Source organism: Helianthus annuus, chromosome 3 (assembly GCF_002127325.2).
Source record: "Helianthus annuus cultivar XRQ/B chromosome 3, HanXRQr2.0-SUNRISE, whole genome shotgun sequence".
In the NCBI taxonomy this organism is placed as follows: domain Eukaryota; kingdom Viridiplantae; phylum Streptophyta; class Magnoliopsida; order Asterales; family Asteraceae; genus Helianthus; species Helianthus annuus.
In genome coordinates, this window is record NC_035435.2 from 95,337,624 (window position 1) to 95,354,745 (window position 17,122).

The 17,122-nt window shown below is 41.1% G+C and overlaps 1 long non-coding RNA gene across 1 annotated transcript; it reads left to right on the top strand.

Annotated features, from left to right (window-relative positions):
- Nucleotides 1-551: 551 nt before the first annotated feature.
- Nucleotides 552-1,478, top strand: LOC110938667. Its single transcript, XR_002591570.2, has 2 exons — nucleotides 552-604; nucleotides 1,336-1,478. It is a non-coding gene; the product is annotated as an uncharacterized LOC110938667 (long non-coding RNA).
- The last annotated feature ends 15,644 nt before the right edge of the window (nucleotides 1,479-17,122 follow it).

Here is a 17,122-nt window from a genome sequence, read left to right on the forward strand (position 1 = left end):
TTCCTCATCGCAAGAGGATTAAGAGGTATGTAAAATTTTGTGAGAATTCACTACTTGAAATTCTCATGAATCTAGCAAATCTGAAATTTTGTTGATGCATGATAGTAATTAGTTAGATTAAAGATGATATAGTGTCTAGGATTAAAACCTAGACAACTATATGTGAAATCATGCCCTAATTCAGGAAATTCCATGAATCCATGGAAGCTAGATTATGGGTTTTATAAGATGGTGATGAACACTAGGATTTGAATGATAATTCTAGTATAAATTTCATTGTAGGAGGTAATTCCTGTGATATTGATGCTAAGATGTGAGCAAGGTTTACTAATTAAAGTGAAATTTGAGGTTTAATTGCAAGTCATGAACTTGGAAATGAGGGTAGGAAAATATGACCCGTTAGGTGTTTGTTGAAATGCCTAAGTGAGGGTTTTTATGCTAAATTTGATGAAAACGCAGAATTTGACCATGTCTTATAAATGATGTGAGTATGGTCGTGAAAAGAATTCTAAACAAGTTAAAAACTGAATTTATTAGGCAAAGAGTCCGGATCATCAAGCGGACAAGCCGGGGAGAATTCACGGGGAAAAGGCGCGCTTTAAAGGTATGAAATTCATCTTTCATTACATTTTACATATCGATAGCTTTGTGAGTTGGTTTAAGAGGAATAAAAGCATGATAACCGAGAATTTACCACTATGTCATGAAATTGGCTATTGCCCTAAACATGTTATAAACATGATGTCTAGTGTCCGTAAGGTGCTTACACTATGCACCTAAACGGGTCAAACAAGTTTTGAGAATAAACACGAAGCATGACGTTATTATAATGTGCAATTAATACATGAGATATAGGCCGTGTAGCGAATACTATAAGACAAACTTATAAGCCTTGTTCTTATTTTAGACGCTACGTTTTGGTTTGAATGCATGATTATAGTACAAAGATCTATTAGAAATCTTGTAATCTAGCGTGATTGTTAATTTCCGTTACATGCCCAATTAAGTTATAAATGAGCAATGTGATAACCGAAATACCGATATGAAGAACTAGCCCAGCCATTTAACAATTTATGCGAAAGTATGCTGTTTCGTCACATAATTTACGGTGGTACCGTAATTTACGGTGACCTGCAAATTTGTTATGGTGGTTTCCTACTGAGTTACGGTAGGCCCCCAAACATCCAGAAGCCACCGTAATTTACGGTGATACCGTAAATTACGGTGGAGCCTTGTTAAAGAAAATTTATTTCTTGTTTTGAATAAGTTTTCGAATCTAATCCAATTACGTGTTCTATCATAGTTAAAAACTCTAATGCTTGTTGAACACATTAGCTTTCAGGTACCCAAGTGAAGGATGAAGATCAAGCTTGTCAACTCGAACCGAACACTCTAGCAAACGCTTCCGCATATAACCTTTTGTTTTAAAAACCATGTAAACAATTGTAGTTAATGTCTTGGTTATGATTTTGTAAAAATTGTACATGTTTGTGGTGACTAGTTTGGATTAAAATGATGAAAGTTTTTGTTAGGTCAATATTTTGACATTAAATGCAAGGAAATGTTTAACGGTGTATATAAATCTGGTTTTATAAGCCGGGTCTTACACCAAAGCTTCGACGGACTCCAACGACCTGAACTCACAAGAATGACCTAGAGGATGCGTGTGGAATGCCCGAGAATCGAGGCAGAAACACGACCCTTAAAGTCGAAAGTGACGACAAGTCTAATGTGAATAGTCGAATCGCTTTGGGTAGTCGATGTCAAGTAGCCGCAGACGATCCAATTTCCGATTTTTGGTATTTTGATCCGTTGATTTTATGTGTTCTGTGTGCTTTGTCTGTTCACGTGTTTATATTTTGGATATTATTCGATTTTGCTGCCATTTCGATCAACACACACGACTCGCATTGCCACTTTGTCTCAATTCGATCTCCAGTTATTGCAATTCTAGACGATACTATTCTATGATATACGCCACACTGTACTCGATAAGCTATACGATTATGTGGTACTATTCGATATACTATACGCGATCACTATATCCAAACGACACGCGAGCTTTGAATAATAAGTTTCTGTATTCTGACTGCATTTGTGATTAAATGCCTATGTGCTTATGTGCTTCTGTGTTTATGTGTTTCTATACTCTGATTGCTTATGTGCTTCTGTGTTTACGTGTATCTGTGGTTATGTGCCTATGTGTTTATGTGATACGTGTTTCGACGTGTTCCTGAGCTTTAGTAAGTAGTACGTGTGAGGTGAGATTCGATTTTGATGTGTCTGAGACCTACGACGATGTCTGTTGCAGACCATGTCGTCATCCGGACACCGAACCCCACTTACTCGCCAAGAAAAGAGAGACAGACGCCTTGCTGCTATCATCGCTAAACAAGTAGCAAAAGCTGTGAGAGATGTTTACGAAAACGTCAGCAAATCATCATCTGAGGAGTCAAGAACTGAAGCTCCCAAAGATGCTGCCAAGACTGTTTTCAGCTTCAAACAGTTCAAGGCATGTGGACCAAAGGAATTTACCGGAGAAGATGGCCCCACCGCTATGTTTCAATGGTTTGATTCCATCGAAGTCACCCTGCACCAAAGCGGCTGTCCTGAGAATCTCCGCACACTCAATGCTACGGGCGTCTTCCAGTCCCGTGCTCTAGACTGGTGGACGGCCGAACGAAACAAGCGCGGAAATGATGCAGCTTACGAGCTGACATGGAAAGAGCTGAAAGCCATTATGATGGACGAATTCTGCCCTCCCCATGAACGCCAAAAGCTGGAGGACGAGTTTTGGAACATTAAGCAGAAGGATGGAGACAACGCTGCCCTGACTGCTCGCTTTAAACAACTTAGCATCATCTGTCCTGATCAAGTCAAGACCCCAGATCAAACCATCAAGAAGTACATTCGAGCTCTACCCGACTGTGTAGCCGACTTTGTTCACGCTGCCAAGCCAGCAACGATTGAAGAGACTTACCTACTCGCCGCTGAGATCAATGACAAGCGAGTGAAGTCTGGTTTTTGGGATAAGCATACCAAGTCTCTACACCAAGCCACCGCAGCACCCGCCGACTCATCTGCTCAATCCTCCAAGTCTTCAAGAAGGAAGAAGAAGAACAACAACAACAGCTCCAGCAACAAGAGCTGTGCTGCCGCAACAACTGCTGCTCCTCTACAAGCTGTACCAGCTCAGCAGCAACAGCACCACCGCTCAGCTCCAGTGATCAATGCACCGCCAGCAAAGCGTGCATACACAGGTTCTCACCCACTCTGCCCGACATGCTCGTATCATCATCCAGTGGGTCTAGCCTGCCGTTTTTGCACTCACTGCAACCTTTACGGTCATTTCACTGCGAACTGTCGCTATGGTCCCCGTCAAGCCCCAGTTCAAGCTACTGTCAATCAAGCTCTACTCCGCGCCCCGCAAGGTCAACAAGCAGCTCAAGTACCTGCAGTCAATGCTCGAGTCTGCTTTGCATGTGGTGACCCTAACCACTTTGCAAACAGGTGCCCGAACAGGGTGGTTAAGCAAGAACCCCAGCAGCCCCAGCAGCAACAACAGCAGCCTCGGCAACAGCAGCAAGCAGCCCACGCCCGAACATTCAACATCAGTGCCCGTCAGGCTCAGGCAGATAACAGCGTGGTTAATGGTACGTTCCTTGTGAATGGTATTTATGCATCATGTTTGTTTGATACTGGAGCCGATAACTGCTTTGTGTCGTTTGAATTCGAGAAGCTCCTTAGTCGTAAGCGCTCTTATCTGTCCTCATCATTCGAAGTCGAAGTCGCTACAGGAAGAACTGTCGCAGTTAACTCTGTTCTTCGTGATTGTACTCTCGAGCTCAACAATCACATCTTTCCAATTGACCTTATTCCGATGCAACTCGGAAGTTTCGACATCATAGTAGGCATGGACTTTCTTCGCGAAAACCATGCTGAAGTTGTGTGCTTCGAAAAGATGATTCGATTCTCGCTTGCAAATGGTGATCTTCTATGTGTATATGGTGAAACAGCGTCGAAAGGTCTCAAGCTCATGTCGTGTATTCAAGCCAGCAAGTATCTCCGCAAGGAGTATCGAGCCTTCTTGGCCAACATTGTAGTAGCGGAGAAGGAAAAGAAAAAGAAAGCTGAAGTCAAGGACGTTCCAGTGGTTCGTGAATTTCCTCAGGTGTTCCCTGATGATCTTCCTGGACTACCGCCAAGTCGTGATATCGACTTTCGTATTGACCTCATTCCTGGAGCTAACCCCGTTGCCAAAGCTCCTTATCGACTCGCTCCATCCGAAATGCGGGAACTCTCGAACCAACTCCAGGAATTGCTCGAAAAAGGCTTTATTCGCCCAAGCACCTCTCCCTGGGGCGCGCCAGTCCTTTTCGTCAAAAAGAAGGACGGGTCGTTCCGATGTGCATCGATTATAGGGAATTGAATAAGCTAACCATTAAGAATCGATACCCTTTGCCCCGAATCGACGACCTATTTGACCAGCTACAAGGTGCTAAGTGTTTCTCGAAGATCGATCTACGTTCAAGCTATCATCAATTACGGATTCAAGAGGAAGACATCCCCAAAACCGCTTTTCGAACCCGATATGGCCACTATGAGTTCGTTGTTATGCCGTTTGGTTTAACTAACGCACCAGCGGTCTTTATGGATCTGATGAATCGCGTGTGTAAGCCTTTCTTAGTCCGTTTCGTCATCGTGTTCATTGACGATGTCTTGATCTATTCCAAATCGAAAGCCGAACACGCGCAACATCTACTTTTTGTTCTCGAGTTACTTCAGGGGAACCAACTCTACGCCAAGTTCTCCAAGTGTGAATTCTGGTTAGAGGAGGTTCAGTTTCTGGGTCACATCGTGAATAGTCAGGGAATACACGTCGATCCCGCGAAGATTGAAGCCGTCAAAAGTTGGATTACGCCTAAGAACCCGTCTGAAGTTCGCTCTTTTCTCGGACTTGCAGGCTATTATCGACGATTTATTGAAGGATTCTCCAAAATCGTTGTGCCTCTTACCGCTCTTACTCATAAAGACAAGCCTTTTGTGTGGGGAACCGCACAAGAAACTACCTTTCAAACTCTCAAGCATATGCTGTGCAACGCTCCGATTCTTACGCTGCCCAACGGAAGCAACGATTTCATTGTCTACTATGATGCTTCCAACCTTGGTCTTGGTTGTGTCCTCATGCAGCGAGACAAGGTTATAGCTTACGCATCTCGACAGATCAAGATCCACGAGAAGAACTATACAACCCATGACCTCGAGCTAGGCGCGGTTGTCTTTGCATTAAAGATTTGGCGACACTAACCTGTATGGCACTAAGTGTACAATCTACACTGATCACAGGAGTTTACAACATATCTTCAATCAAAGGGAACTTAATATGCGTCAACGCTGATGGGTAGAACTCCTCAACGATTACGACTGTGAGATTCGTTATCACCCAGGCAAAGCGAATGTAGTTGCCGACGCACTCAGCAGAAAGAGTTACGTGCTCAGTATCCGAAACGTTCAAGCCCAACATAACCTCGAAGCCCTTATTCGCGAAGCTCAACATGCTTGCTTTAATGAGCGTACGTTGAAAAGAGAGAGGATCTATCACGACGGAGCTCAGTTAGTAAGTAAAGCTGATGGGATATTGTACTATCTGGACCGAATTTGGATCCCTAAAAGGACCGATTTGCGAAAGATTATCATGAATGAAGCCCACAAATCTCGATATTCCATTCATCCCGGTGCTGACAAGATATACCAGGATCTTCGCTATAAGTACTGGTGGCCGGGTATGAAACGTGATATCGCTCTCTACGTTGGAAGTAGCTTAACTTGCGCAAGAGTCAAGGCTGAACATCAAAGATCTTTTGGCTTACTCGAACAACCGCCGATACCGATATGGAAGTGGGAGAGTATAGCTATGGATTTCATAACGAAACTCCTGGCCACGCCATCAGGTCACGACAGTATTTGGGTTATAGTTGACCGTCTAACCAAATCAGCCCACTTCTTGCCGATATGAGAAGACTATAAGGTGGAACGACTTGCCCAAATCTACACCGACGAGATCATTTGTAATCATGGTACGCCTCGCGACATCATCTCTGACCGTGATGCTCGGTTTACTTCTCGATTGTGGGAAACTTTTCAAGCGGCTCTCGGTACGTCGCTTAATCTGAGTACCGCATTCCATCCACAAACCGACGGACAGATTGAAAGAACGATCCGTACTCTTGAAGACATGCTCCGGGCTTGTGTCATAGATTTTGGTGGTAGTTGGAACAAACACCTGCCACCTAGTATGCCAGCATTCAAATGGCACCATTCGAGGCTTTGTATGGAAGGAGATGTCGATCACCTATTGTGTGGCACGAGATCGGTCATTCGCAACTAACCGGTCCCGAGATTCTACAAGAAACGACTGACAAAATCCACCAGATTCGAGACAACTTGGTAAAAGCTCGAAGTAGACAGAAAAGTTACACCGATAGAAGACGTTGGCGACTACGTACTCCTAAAGGTATCCCCTTGGAAGGGTGTAGTCAGATTCGGCAAGAAAGGGAAACTAGCGCCTCGATATGTTGGACCTTTTAAGATTCTAGAAAGGATCGGAAAAGTCGCCTACAGACTCGAACTACCGAAGGAACTCAGTAACGTCCACCCGACTTTCCATGTGTCTAACCTCCGAAAATGCCTTGCTGATCATGATCTAATCGTACCACTCGATGATCTTCAGGTCAACGAAACCTTACACTTCGTGGAAAAGCCTGTCGAAATTATGGATTGCCAAACCAAGCAACTCAGGCGCTCACGCATCCCTATCGTGAAAGGCCGATGGGAAGGCAAGCGAGGCGCGGAGTTCACTTGGGAACTCGAAAACAACATGAAGGCCAAGTACCCGCAGTTTTTTAAATAGATCTGAAGCATCAAATTGGTAAAATGACTCACGGTGATGTGCAGCTTCGAGCCTAATTTCGGGACAAAATTTCCTAAACAAGGGGAGGCTGTAACACCCCGTGTTTTCGAATGTCAAAGTCAAAGTCAAAGTCCAAGTCAACTTTGACTTCTTTGACTGTAATTAGTCGATTTTGTGTTTTAGTTGTATTATGTGGAGTAAGTGTTGTCTAAATGAAATGATCGAGTGTTTAATCAATGCGACCGATTTGCGACTGTGAATAATAGGAAGTAACAATGCGATAAAGTTAATCAAACGATGACCAAGTTAATCAAATCAATCAACCGAACTCGAGGCTCGAACTATGCGAAACTGGTGTGGTAATACTTACGTGTGTGTGTGCCTTATGTGTTACTTGTGCATGTTTACTTTATGTTTTGGGGAGGTATTCAATCGAATCAATCGAAACTCGAATCGAAACTCGAAAAGCAATCAAACTCAATCGAAACCGACATCAAAACGTGACTTATAGATGATTGTATGTTAGATATAGTAGTTGGGACTGAAAGTAATTTGACTAGGAACTCTATCGTATCCGTATCATCGTCTATCGAAATCGAAATATCGAAAATCGCCGCGAAACACTCAAGAAGGTGTCCTGATCGAACAGGAATCACCGATCGAACAGGCTAGCCGATCGAACATGGTGTTCGATCGAGCAGCTAGCCGATCGGAGGTCCTGGCCGATCGGCTACCACTTTCCTCTTTTGGAGCCTACAAATAGCCCTGTTATTATCACCCTTTCTATTTTTGGAAAGCTCTGACCGAACCAGCCTTGTTCTTCACCTTTTCTCAGATTTCTCTCAACCCCGGTAAGTTTTCACTCTAATTCTTGTACTTTTTTATCATTACATGATTCTATACCTTTCTATCTTTCAAAACTTGATTTCTAACCGTGAAATCACCAAGATCTAAGTGTTCTTGGGTGATGTCATCATGGTGTTCTTGAAGAACATCATACTTTGGCCTCATTCAACCATGAATAGCTTAGATCTGACCGATTTCCACATAAACAAACTAAGATTTGTAAGAATCTTAACATTTTCATGGAAGGATTTCCAACTTTTCTTCAACATTTTAAAACCTTAAAAACCGATAGAAACGGAGCTCGAACCAACTAACTAATCATTCTAACGGTTAAATGGTTCGAGATTCGGATACTATCTACAAGGTTCACCGATTTCGGGTTAAACATCAAACTACCGTTCCGAACAGTTCACCGGCCGGACTTGGGTGATTCCTGTCCGAACCGGTGAAGCAAGTAAGAACCCACGTTCTATGGTTTAACTCGCTATCGGAATACCTTAAAATCATGACAAATAAATAAACAGCCAAGTGTTAGACGAAAGGCCGACTAGGTCAGAATTGTCGGCCGAACGGCTAGGCTGTTCGAACGAACAGCCCAGCCAATCGAACATACCAGCCGATCGGCCGGGCCAGCCGATCGGCTAGCACATTGTTCACTTTTCAAATTTCATGAAGTATGCTATTGACGAAGTGATGTTCGATCGAATACGCTACTCGATTGGTAAAGATTACTCTTCGGATCATGAGATACTATGCTTCAACACTTAATCGATTTTGCAACTCGTTCGTAGTATGGAATGCCAGCCGATCGAAAAGGCTGTTCGATCGAGTGACATTCTACTAAGAGCTACTTCTGAAGTTCCTAACCGATCGGTTAAGCCTGCCAATCGAACAGCACGTTCGATCGATCGACCTGAAAGGTAAGAACACTTCAGTGTTCTCAAATACTACAACGAAAACTTCAAATGATCAAATCCTCATACACAAACACATCAGAGGAAGAAACAATCCACTCAATGGACCAGCCGATCGAGCCTACCGGCCGATCGAACAGGACTGTTCAAACGGACTTTTAAGCCAGTCGAGCAACCCGTTCGATCGAACCTACTGTTCGATCGACCAGACTATTCGATCCATTACCCTTGTTGCATTTCCGCGTTACTTAGTGTTGTGATATCGAACTATTCAGGCTAACCCTACTCTCAGCGCTCCCTTCAATCCATAACCAACCACTGTGAGTATACTCGAACCCTTTTTGTTTTAGCACTTTTGGGTGTTACATACGTTACTTATCAAATCACAACCGAACACACTACTCAAACTATTTGAACGAAAACCGATTGCATGTACTACGTGACTAAATGTATGCTTGTTGTTATGTTTACACGTGGAATGCTGTCTACCTGCCTTAGCAACGTAGTACTATAGTTTGGACTCAGCACCCGTTCACACGGGGGTTGTTAAGGACAATTACTTGCATGGATTACGGTGGTAATCATGTATTGCGAACTGTCTCGGACAGTCAACCCACAGTCATTGGTATCGATAGGTCCATGTCGATAATTAACATGCATCATTTCCCTCTGTGTACGTGTTGGTTATGCGTAAACTATTCGAACTCTATATGCTATTACCAAACTTGTATGCTCACCTTTACATTTTATGTATTGACTTTATTTTAACGTATGTGACAGGTGTTTAAGATAATTGCTTGCTAGGGAAGTGAAGCTAGAATAAGTCTCTAGAGACCCCCAACAAATAGTTGTCTGTCAAGAACAAGCTGCTAGTGCATAGTTGTCTGTAGATCTTGTTAGTCTGGGTCTTTAGGGGCATTGGACAATATTTATGTTTAATTTGAATCCGAGTTGTCGGAACAGGATTAATTGTTTGGATGTTATCTGTAATAACTTGTTATTTATTCGGGATACGGTATGGGACGTATCATTTTAAACTGAATTTGTATTAATAGTTGTTGTGGAAACTTCTGGACAATCTGTTTCGCTCAGTGCCGCGCCCCGATGATTCCGCCATCGGTTGGGGTGTGACAGGAGGAAATGTTTCAAATGCGGATGAATTAGAATCGTCTCTTGTGGAAAAATTTAAATCAATATTGGACGAGAACAATGAGAAGCTAACTCTGCTAATTGTGGCAAAGGTGAGGGTGAAATTAAATAAATGTGTTATATGTAATAGTGTTGCTATAATTTAATATGTTTATTTGTTATGCAGCTAATGAGTCTAAATGTTGATCATGCTTGTAGGATCGATATTGACGATCTAGTGAGTCAATCAGAGTCAAAATACCACTGTTTGAGTGGCGGAAACAAACAAACAGTTTGAATCAGAGAGAAATGAGTAGAAAACAGAAGAATATCACTTTTAACACTTATTTCTCATTAACATTCACTTGAAAATTCGGCAGCAGTTCGGCTACAACTTCGTGATTCCGTGCCAAATGAGAAACAACTACACATATATATACTGATCTAATTCCGCTTGAAATGACATGCTGTCATTTCGAGCGGAATCACATGCTTCTGATTTCGCTTGAAATGACAACATGTCATTTCAAGCGGAATCACTACCTTAAACCATAACTTTTACATTTTGACCCCTGCACTATACATAACTGACATATCTGACCCCTAGACCTTATACAAGCATGACTAAGACTAAGACGTAGGTTTTAGACATCGTGCACTAAGAAACTCCCCCTTAGATACAGCCGAAATCTTCAGTCTTGGTCTTCGGGTCTTCACAGCGACTTAAAGCTTTCGTCTCTTTGCTTAGGCTTCTTTCTCAGCAAATTCCTCAGCCTATCGTTCTCTTTCTTCTTTTTCTTAGCTTCTTCAGCATGCAACTTCATCCACTTTCCTTTGTTCTCTTCAAGTTTCTTTCTTTTTTGATCAGCTTTCTTCTTTTCTTTCTCTTCAAGTGACCACCATTTAGAATTCCATTTACTTTCAGAATGTATACCTTTCTGAAAGCAAATAGTTACGACTTTCTGAAATTGCATCGCCTTCTCTCTGTCTTCAGATTGGAAGCAGATTTTGTTCACAAACAAGCACTCTATATCTTTTCTTGAACAATTTACCAACCACATCGGGTCGTAAACAAAAATCTCTCTGATCTCCTTCCCAGCTCGGTAAGTGATCACAGCCTCAGTAGAGATACAACTGTACACCCAGCCCATGAAACCTTTGTAAAATTCCTGTTCCATCTTGGGCACTAGTATGTTCTTCATCGATTTTGGCTTTTTTACATTCAAGAAAATCTCTACATTGCCAGTTTCTGGATTAATTCTTCGCACCTTCTTTGGGTAATGCGGCTTCCAGTGTTTAAAGTTTTTCAAAGCTTCAAACTTTATCAATCCCCACATAGCAGCATCATTCTTCCTCACTGGATACCCCAAAGTTCTTACCTTCGATAATTCATCTACATCCCACCAAGGAAGGGATATAATATCATGTAAACGTTCAAAATACTGCACGCCACACTCTCTTCTAATTGCATATGCATTAACCTGAGGTAGAAAACCCCAGCTAATGATATCACCAAGTGAAATGCTTCTATCTCTTTTATAATACTTCAGCGGTCGTTTGAACTTCCTTTCATGACTATCTTTGAACCACTTTTGACGTTCTTCTTTCTGAAAATCTTTCGGAGTACCATCGAAATTCTTATCTTTTAGAATCTCAGCTACTTTCCTCCTCAGTTCATCTCTATTTTCTTCAGTGAAGAACTCCATCAGTGTTGGAAATTGAGAAGTATCTTCATTCATACTCTCCTCATTAGTACAATCTTCAACCTCAACCTGATCATACACATCTGCATCTTCAACATATTTGTACTCATATTCAGGTTGATGATTGATGTCAAAAGCATTCAACTCTTCTTCGAAATCAAAAGTGAATTCATCTTCATTTACATTGAACATCTTCAGGACTTCATCCAATGTGTAGGTATGCCTGATTTCACCCTCTTCAACATGAGGCTCGATTCGAAGAATTAACTTTTCAATTTGATCAACGTTTTTATCATCAACATGCTCCCCCTCTCCATCAGCTCCCCCTGAAACTTCATTCGCATCATCATTCATTAAATCATCAACATTTTGTTCTTTTGAAGCTTCAGTCACAGTAACTCCTGTACCACCCTGATTGTCATCGTCATCATTTTCATCATCAGAACCATGACTACTCGTAGAAAACACTTTTTCATCCTCTTCATCATCATCTCCTTCATCATCATCCCCTTCATCTTCATCACTATCATCCTTTACTTCCTCATCTTCATTACCAAGATCTTCAATTAATACATCTTCATCAAAAACAGCAGATACGGCTGATATAGGAACAGGATTTTCAACAACTAATGATGGAACAATCGATCTTTCAGCTACTGCAACACTGCCTGCAGTACTCTTGCCTTTATCTCTCATTTGAGCTTCAATTTCAGCTTGGCGTTTAGCCCTTACTTCCTCTACTTGAATTTCTTCAAATCTTTGTTCTATCGACTTTCCGAGCATACTCTCTATCACTTTGTTCATCATATAAAATTCATGCTCTTTCAACGCCTTCGCAACTTCAAGTTCTTTGTTCTTCAGTTCAAAGTACTTGTTCTGTTCATCTCGGTGAGTCTTTTCTTCCGCTAACTCTGCCACTCTCACCTTCAAGACATCAATTTCAAACTGATCTGTATCTATCTTCTTCAATAAAGACTTGTTTTCAGATTCTAACTTCTTTACACGCATTTCAAGAATCTTTTCACGATCAGCCATTCTTTTGCTTTCAGCTGCAACAGCATCAACTTTACTTTCTACATTTTTCACTTGAACATTACTTGCAAAATCAAAGTCTCCAATTGTCACACCCTGGCTTTTGCGGAAGCGTGGGTTTATTTGGTGTGACTTCTTAATACCATAGCAACAATCACAACATGCTATATGATAAAATATTTGATGTTCATCCATTAAAATGATTAAAAATACATAACATATTGTCTTGAAACAAAAACATCAACCACACGATACGTTTACAAAACATGACTTGTTTAAAAATGAGTTCATAAGACTCGACGAAAAGCTACCAACGACACAAGGACTTGAGACATGCAACTCGTCCAGGAAAGAGTTACACTTCCCAAACCTACGACTCCGGGTGACATCCTTATTTAGTACGCATCTAATCATGCATCACTTGCCAGATCCAACTTAATTCCCTGAAATACATGTAGTTTTAAAAAGTCAACAAAAAGTTGAGCGAGTTCATGAGTAAGTCTTGTGTATATAAAACCGTTTAGTATGTCTGTAAGTAAAATTTGTCCCTGGTATGTAGCAATAAGGAAAAAGAGATCACCAATGGGTTGCAAAGCCACCGGTATGTGTGAAAAGGTGCAGGGAAACTCAAACCTAGCAAATTTGTTACCGGGCTTCCGGCTGGAAGACACAGTCACCACTATGGGCCGCCCCGGCCTCACGGGTGTGGGCTCGCTACACTCAAATAGATCTATCACTCTTGTGTCCCTTGGTCCTATAACGAGGATTAATGGCCTCAAGTGTTGTGCCCACCCTTCACATGATCTAGTAGTGTAAAACCCTCCCTAAGCTAACCATACCATGTATATAAAAGTCTGAAATAATTTGTAAACATGTATTCCACCCCCGAAGTATAAAACCGAAAACAGTAAAGGAATAGGGGGTCATGAACTCACCTTAGTGCGTCTTGACTCGAACTTAAACTCTTTCCGCTACACGATAACCAACAACGTACTAATGTCTATTAGAGGAACGGGCCGTGCCTTGGCTTAGAGTTTAGTGTTTTGATTTGCGTTACTTAGGTATTATTTTGTTAAAACAATAATAATTATTTTAACTTAACTATCGTTATTAGAAAAATAGTTAGACAACTATTTCGTATCTACTTTCTCGAATATTTTACTAAGTGTTCGGATTCTCAGAAAATTTCGGCAGAGTATCCTCTGTATATAGAGGTGTCCATGCTTTAATAGCATATCATTTTCTTTTATATATATCCAATAGTTCATTTTCAATAACCAAACCAACATATAGACTTACAAAACATTACATACTTCATTTCAGCTTTATTACTCGAAACATGACTGTTTTCGAGGATTTTTATAAAATAGTTACCCTTTTCTAAAAATTCTCAAATTTTTACAGAATGTCACATATGTTCCAAAGTTTATTGTGTAAGAATATCAAAGTCTAATTCGTTACCCATATTTTATAAAAAAATCATTTTCTCGACTGCAATCAGATTTGTTACCTTCTGATCGCAGTTTACGGAAATATTCACTAAAAATCAACCGTAAGTCCGTTTGACGAAATTCCAGTTGGAGGGTCGTCCTGACAACGGTGTCCATCTACTGTAAAAATTTCATGAGTTGATTTTATTCAGGTTTTGGGTTATGACTCCGAAAATAACCCACTTTTTCTGCAGTAAAAATGCAGCTTGAGCTGCTGTCCAAAAACAACCTTTTAAAAATAGTAAACGGTCTCGAAAAATTATGATTTCAGTGCCATATGCTTAGTTATTCCAAAATATTCATTTTAGGCTTTTGAAAATCCGTTTTTCGACTTAAAATGATCCCGTTACAGCCTGTTGAAGTTGGCTGGAAATCCAACTCAGCAAGCTGTTTGAGTTTTTGTGTGTGAAGAACAATCAATAATCGAACAAGAATCGAAGTGAGACAAGAGTATGAATGGACTTACTACTAGCACAAGGCTAGGGTTGTAATCTTAGGATGAGATGATAAAGAATGATGGTGAGAAAAGCTTGAACAAGGCTTCTTGAGAGCACTTCCTCTTGCACCTCTATGGATCAATCTTGGAGCTTGGAATGGGGTTTACTAGTGAAGGAGATGAAGATGGTGAGGGAAAATGAAGATGGAAATCAGTTGTGATGAGAGGGGGGGGGGTATGTGGGCCGATTTTTAGAGGGAGGAGAGAGAGGAGTGGTGTATCTTGAGGAATGATGATTATTTCTTGGAAAGGTGCATCTAGTTTGTAGGGGAATCATGACATGAAAATTGGCCAATGAACTCAAGATTCTCTTTACAAAAGATTTAAACAAAATATATGTTAATGATTTGGGGCAGATTTTCGGTTATGGGGGGGGGGTAAAGTGTAAATTTTTGTTAATTAGTAGGTAATTATAAAAGGGTTAAGGGTATTTAAAAGTATAGTGGGTGTATGTCATGTTTGCATGGTGCATGGGGATTTTTCTGACCATGATTAATTTAAAATAATAAAATAATATTTCTAACAATATTTCCATGCCCCGGGTAATGTCGGGTTGTTCGGTTTCGCATCGTTCCGTTAAAGCGTTTAATTGTCCCGTAAAGCGTCTTTTGTGCATCTTTTCGTAACGAAATTAATTCCAACACTTAGGAAAGTGTCCAGGACCATTTAGTCAATACTCTGTATAATATGAGTGTGTCAAGAACTGAATTGTTACTAAAAATGCGGAATTCTGTAATTAAATTGCGTTTTAGGCACTTTTCGGCACTCAAACTATCACCTAGTGACATAGTCTTATGGTCCTCACCTCCCTACACTCCATACTGGTGTAGTGTTCTATCCCTGGCCCATACTGGCCTAAAATAGTATTTGTCTAAGTGCTGGCATTGTCAGCATATGTCTGAGTTATCCGCTTACTGTGCTAACTGTGCTTTGTGCATCAGGTTTGTCACTAAGAGTCTGTATGAAATAATTGGAGTGACTGTATGTAAAGAATGCACATGTATGTATATAACATGAATCAGTAAGCAGTTTAAAGTGTTAGATGTAGTCAAGCACAGTCATTAAGCACATAATCAGGGTTAATTAATTTGTACAGTACCTGTAATTTTGCGGGTTGTCACATTCTCCCCCTGTTAAGAAAATTTCGTCCCGAAATTTTATGTCCTACTCCTAGTTGCAGGCGTCTTGGGGAATAAATGTGGGTACTTGGCCTTCATACGATCCTCACGCTCCCACGTGAACTCCGGGCCGTGTCGTGCATTCCATCGAACTTTAACGAGTTTGACACTACTCCGGCGTGTCTTATTAATCTTCCAATCCGTAACTTCAACCGGTTCCTCCACAAAGTGGAGTGTGTCGTCAATATGAACCTCGTCAGCAGGAATGACAACTGTCTCTTGAGTCGGACTCTTCCTCAAATTTGATACATGGAATGTATCGTGAACACCATTGAGTTCAGCAGGTAGGTCCAACTTGTAGGCCACAAGCCCAATCCTTTGCAGGATTCTGAAAGGACCAATGTAACGCGGATTCAACTTCCCACGCTTTCCAAAGCGTGCCACACCCTTCCAGGGTGAAACCTTTAACAGAACCATATGCCCAACTTGGAATTCCAGGGGCTTCCTCTTTGGATCCGCATAGGCTTTTTGTCTGTCGCGAGCTGCCTCGATGCGTTTTCGAATCTGAAAGATCTTGTCGGTTGTTTCCTGAACCATTTCGGGGCCAACCAGCTGTCTATCACCCGCATCAGCCCAGCATAGCGGTGATCGACACTTGTGCCCATAAAGAGCTTCAAACGGTGTTGCTCCAATGCTGGTGTGGTAGCTATTGTTGTATGAAAATTCGACCAAGGGTAAGTGTTTGTCCCAGCTACCACCCAGGTCCATTACACATGCTCTCAGCATATCCTCCAATGTTTGAATCGTTCGTTCACTCTGGCCGTCCGTTTGTGGGTGAAATGCTGTACTCAGATTCAATTGGGAACCAAATGCCTCTTGGAAGGACTGCCAAATCCTTGATATGAAGCGTCCATCTCTGTCAGAGATAATCGAGAGAGGCACTCCATGACGTGCAACAATCTCCCTCATGTATATTTCAGCAAGTTTACTTGTGTTGTTGTGACAACTCAAATTTCCAAGATTTCTATTTCGTATTTATTGCACGATCATGTATTGATTGCCATGAAATTATATATGTTTGATTGTTTGATTGTGCATAGTTGTTTGTTATTTGTGAAACTTGTCAAATGTGTAAACTTGGTGGTGAAACTATGAAACAGTGAACTTGTCAAATATGAGATGGTGTGCATTTGTAAATTATTATACTTAGGGATGTAGATGGTAATTAGTGAAATCCTAAATACTTAACCCTAATCTCATTTCCCTAATCATTCACTAATCACTTTCACCAAAACCAAAGCACGTACTTGTAATCTCTAATCCTTCTAGCAATCATCACCAAATCATTTGGCACAAGAAAATCATCACTCTTGATTACTCTCTTTAGGATCATCACAAGGTAATTGTTTAATCATTGTTGTGATTAATTGTTGATTGATTGATTGTTTTAAATTCTTGATTCTTGAGAACTCTTGTAAACCCTAG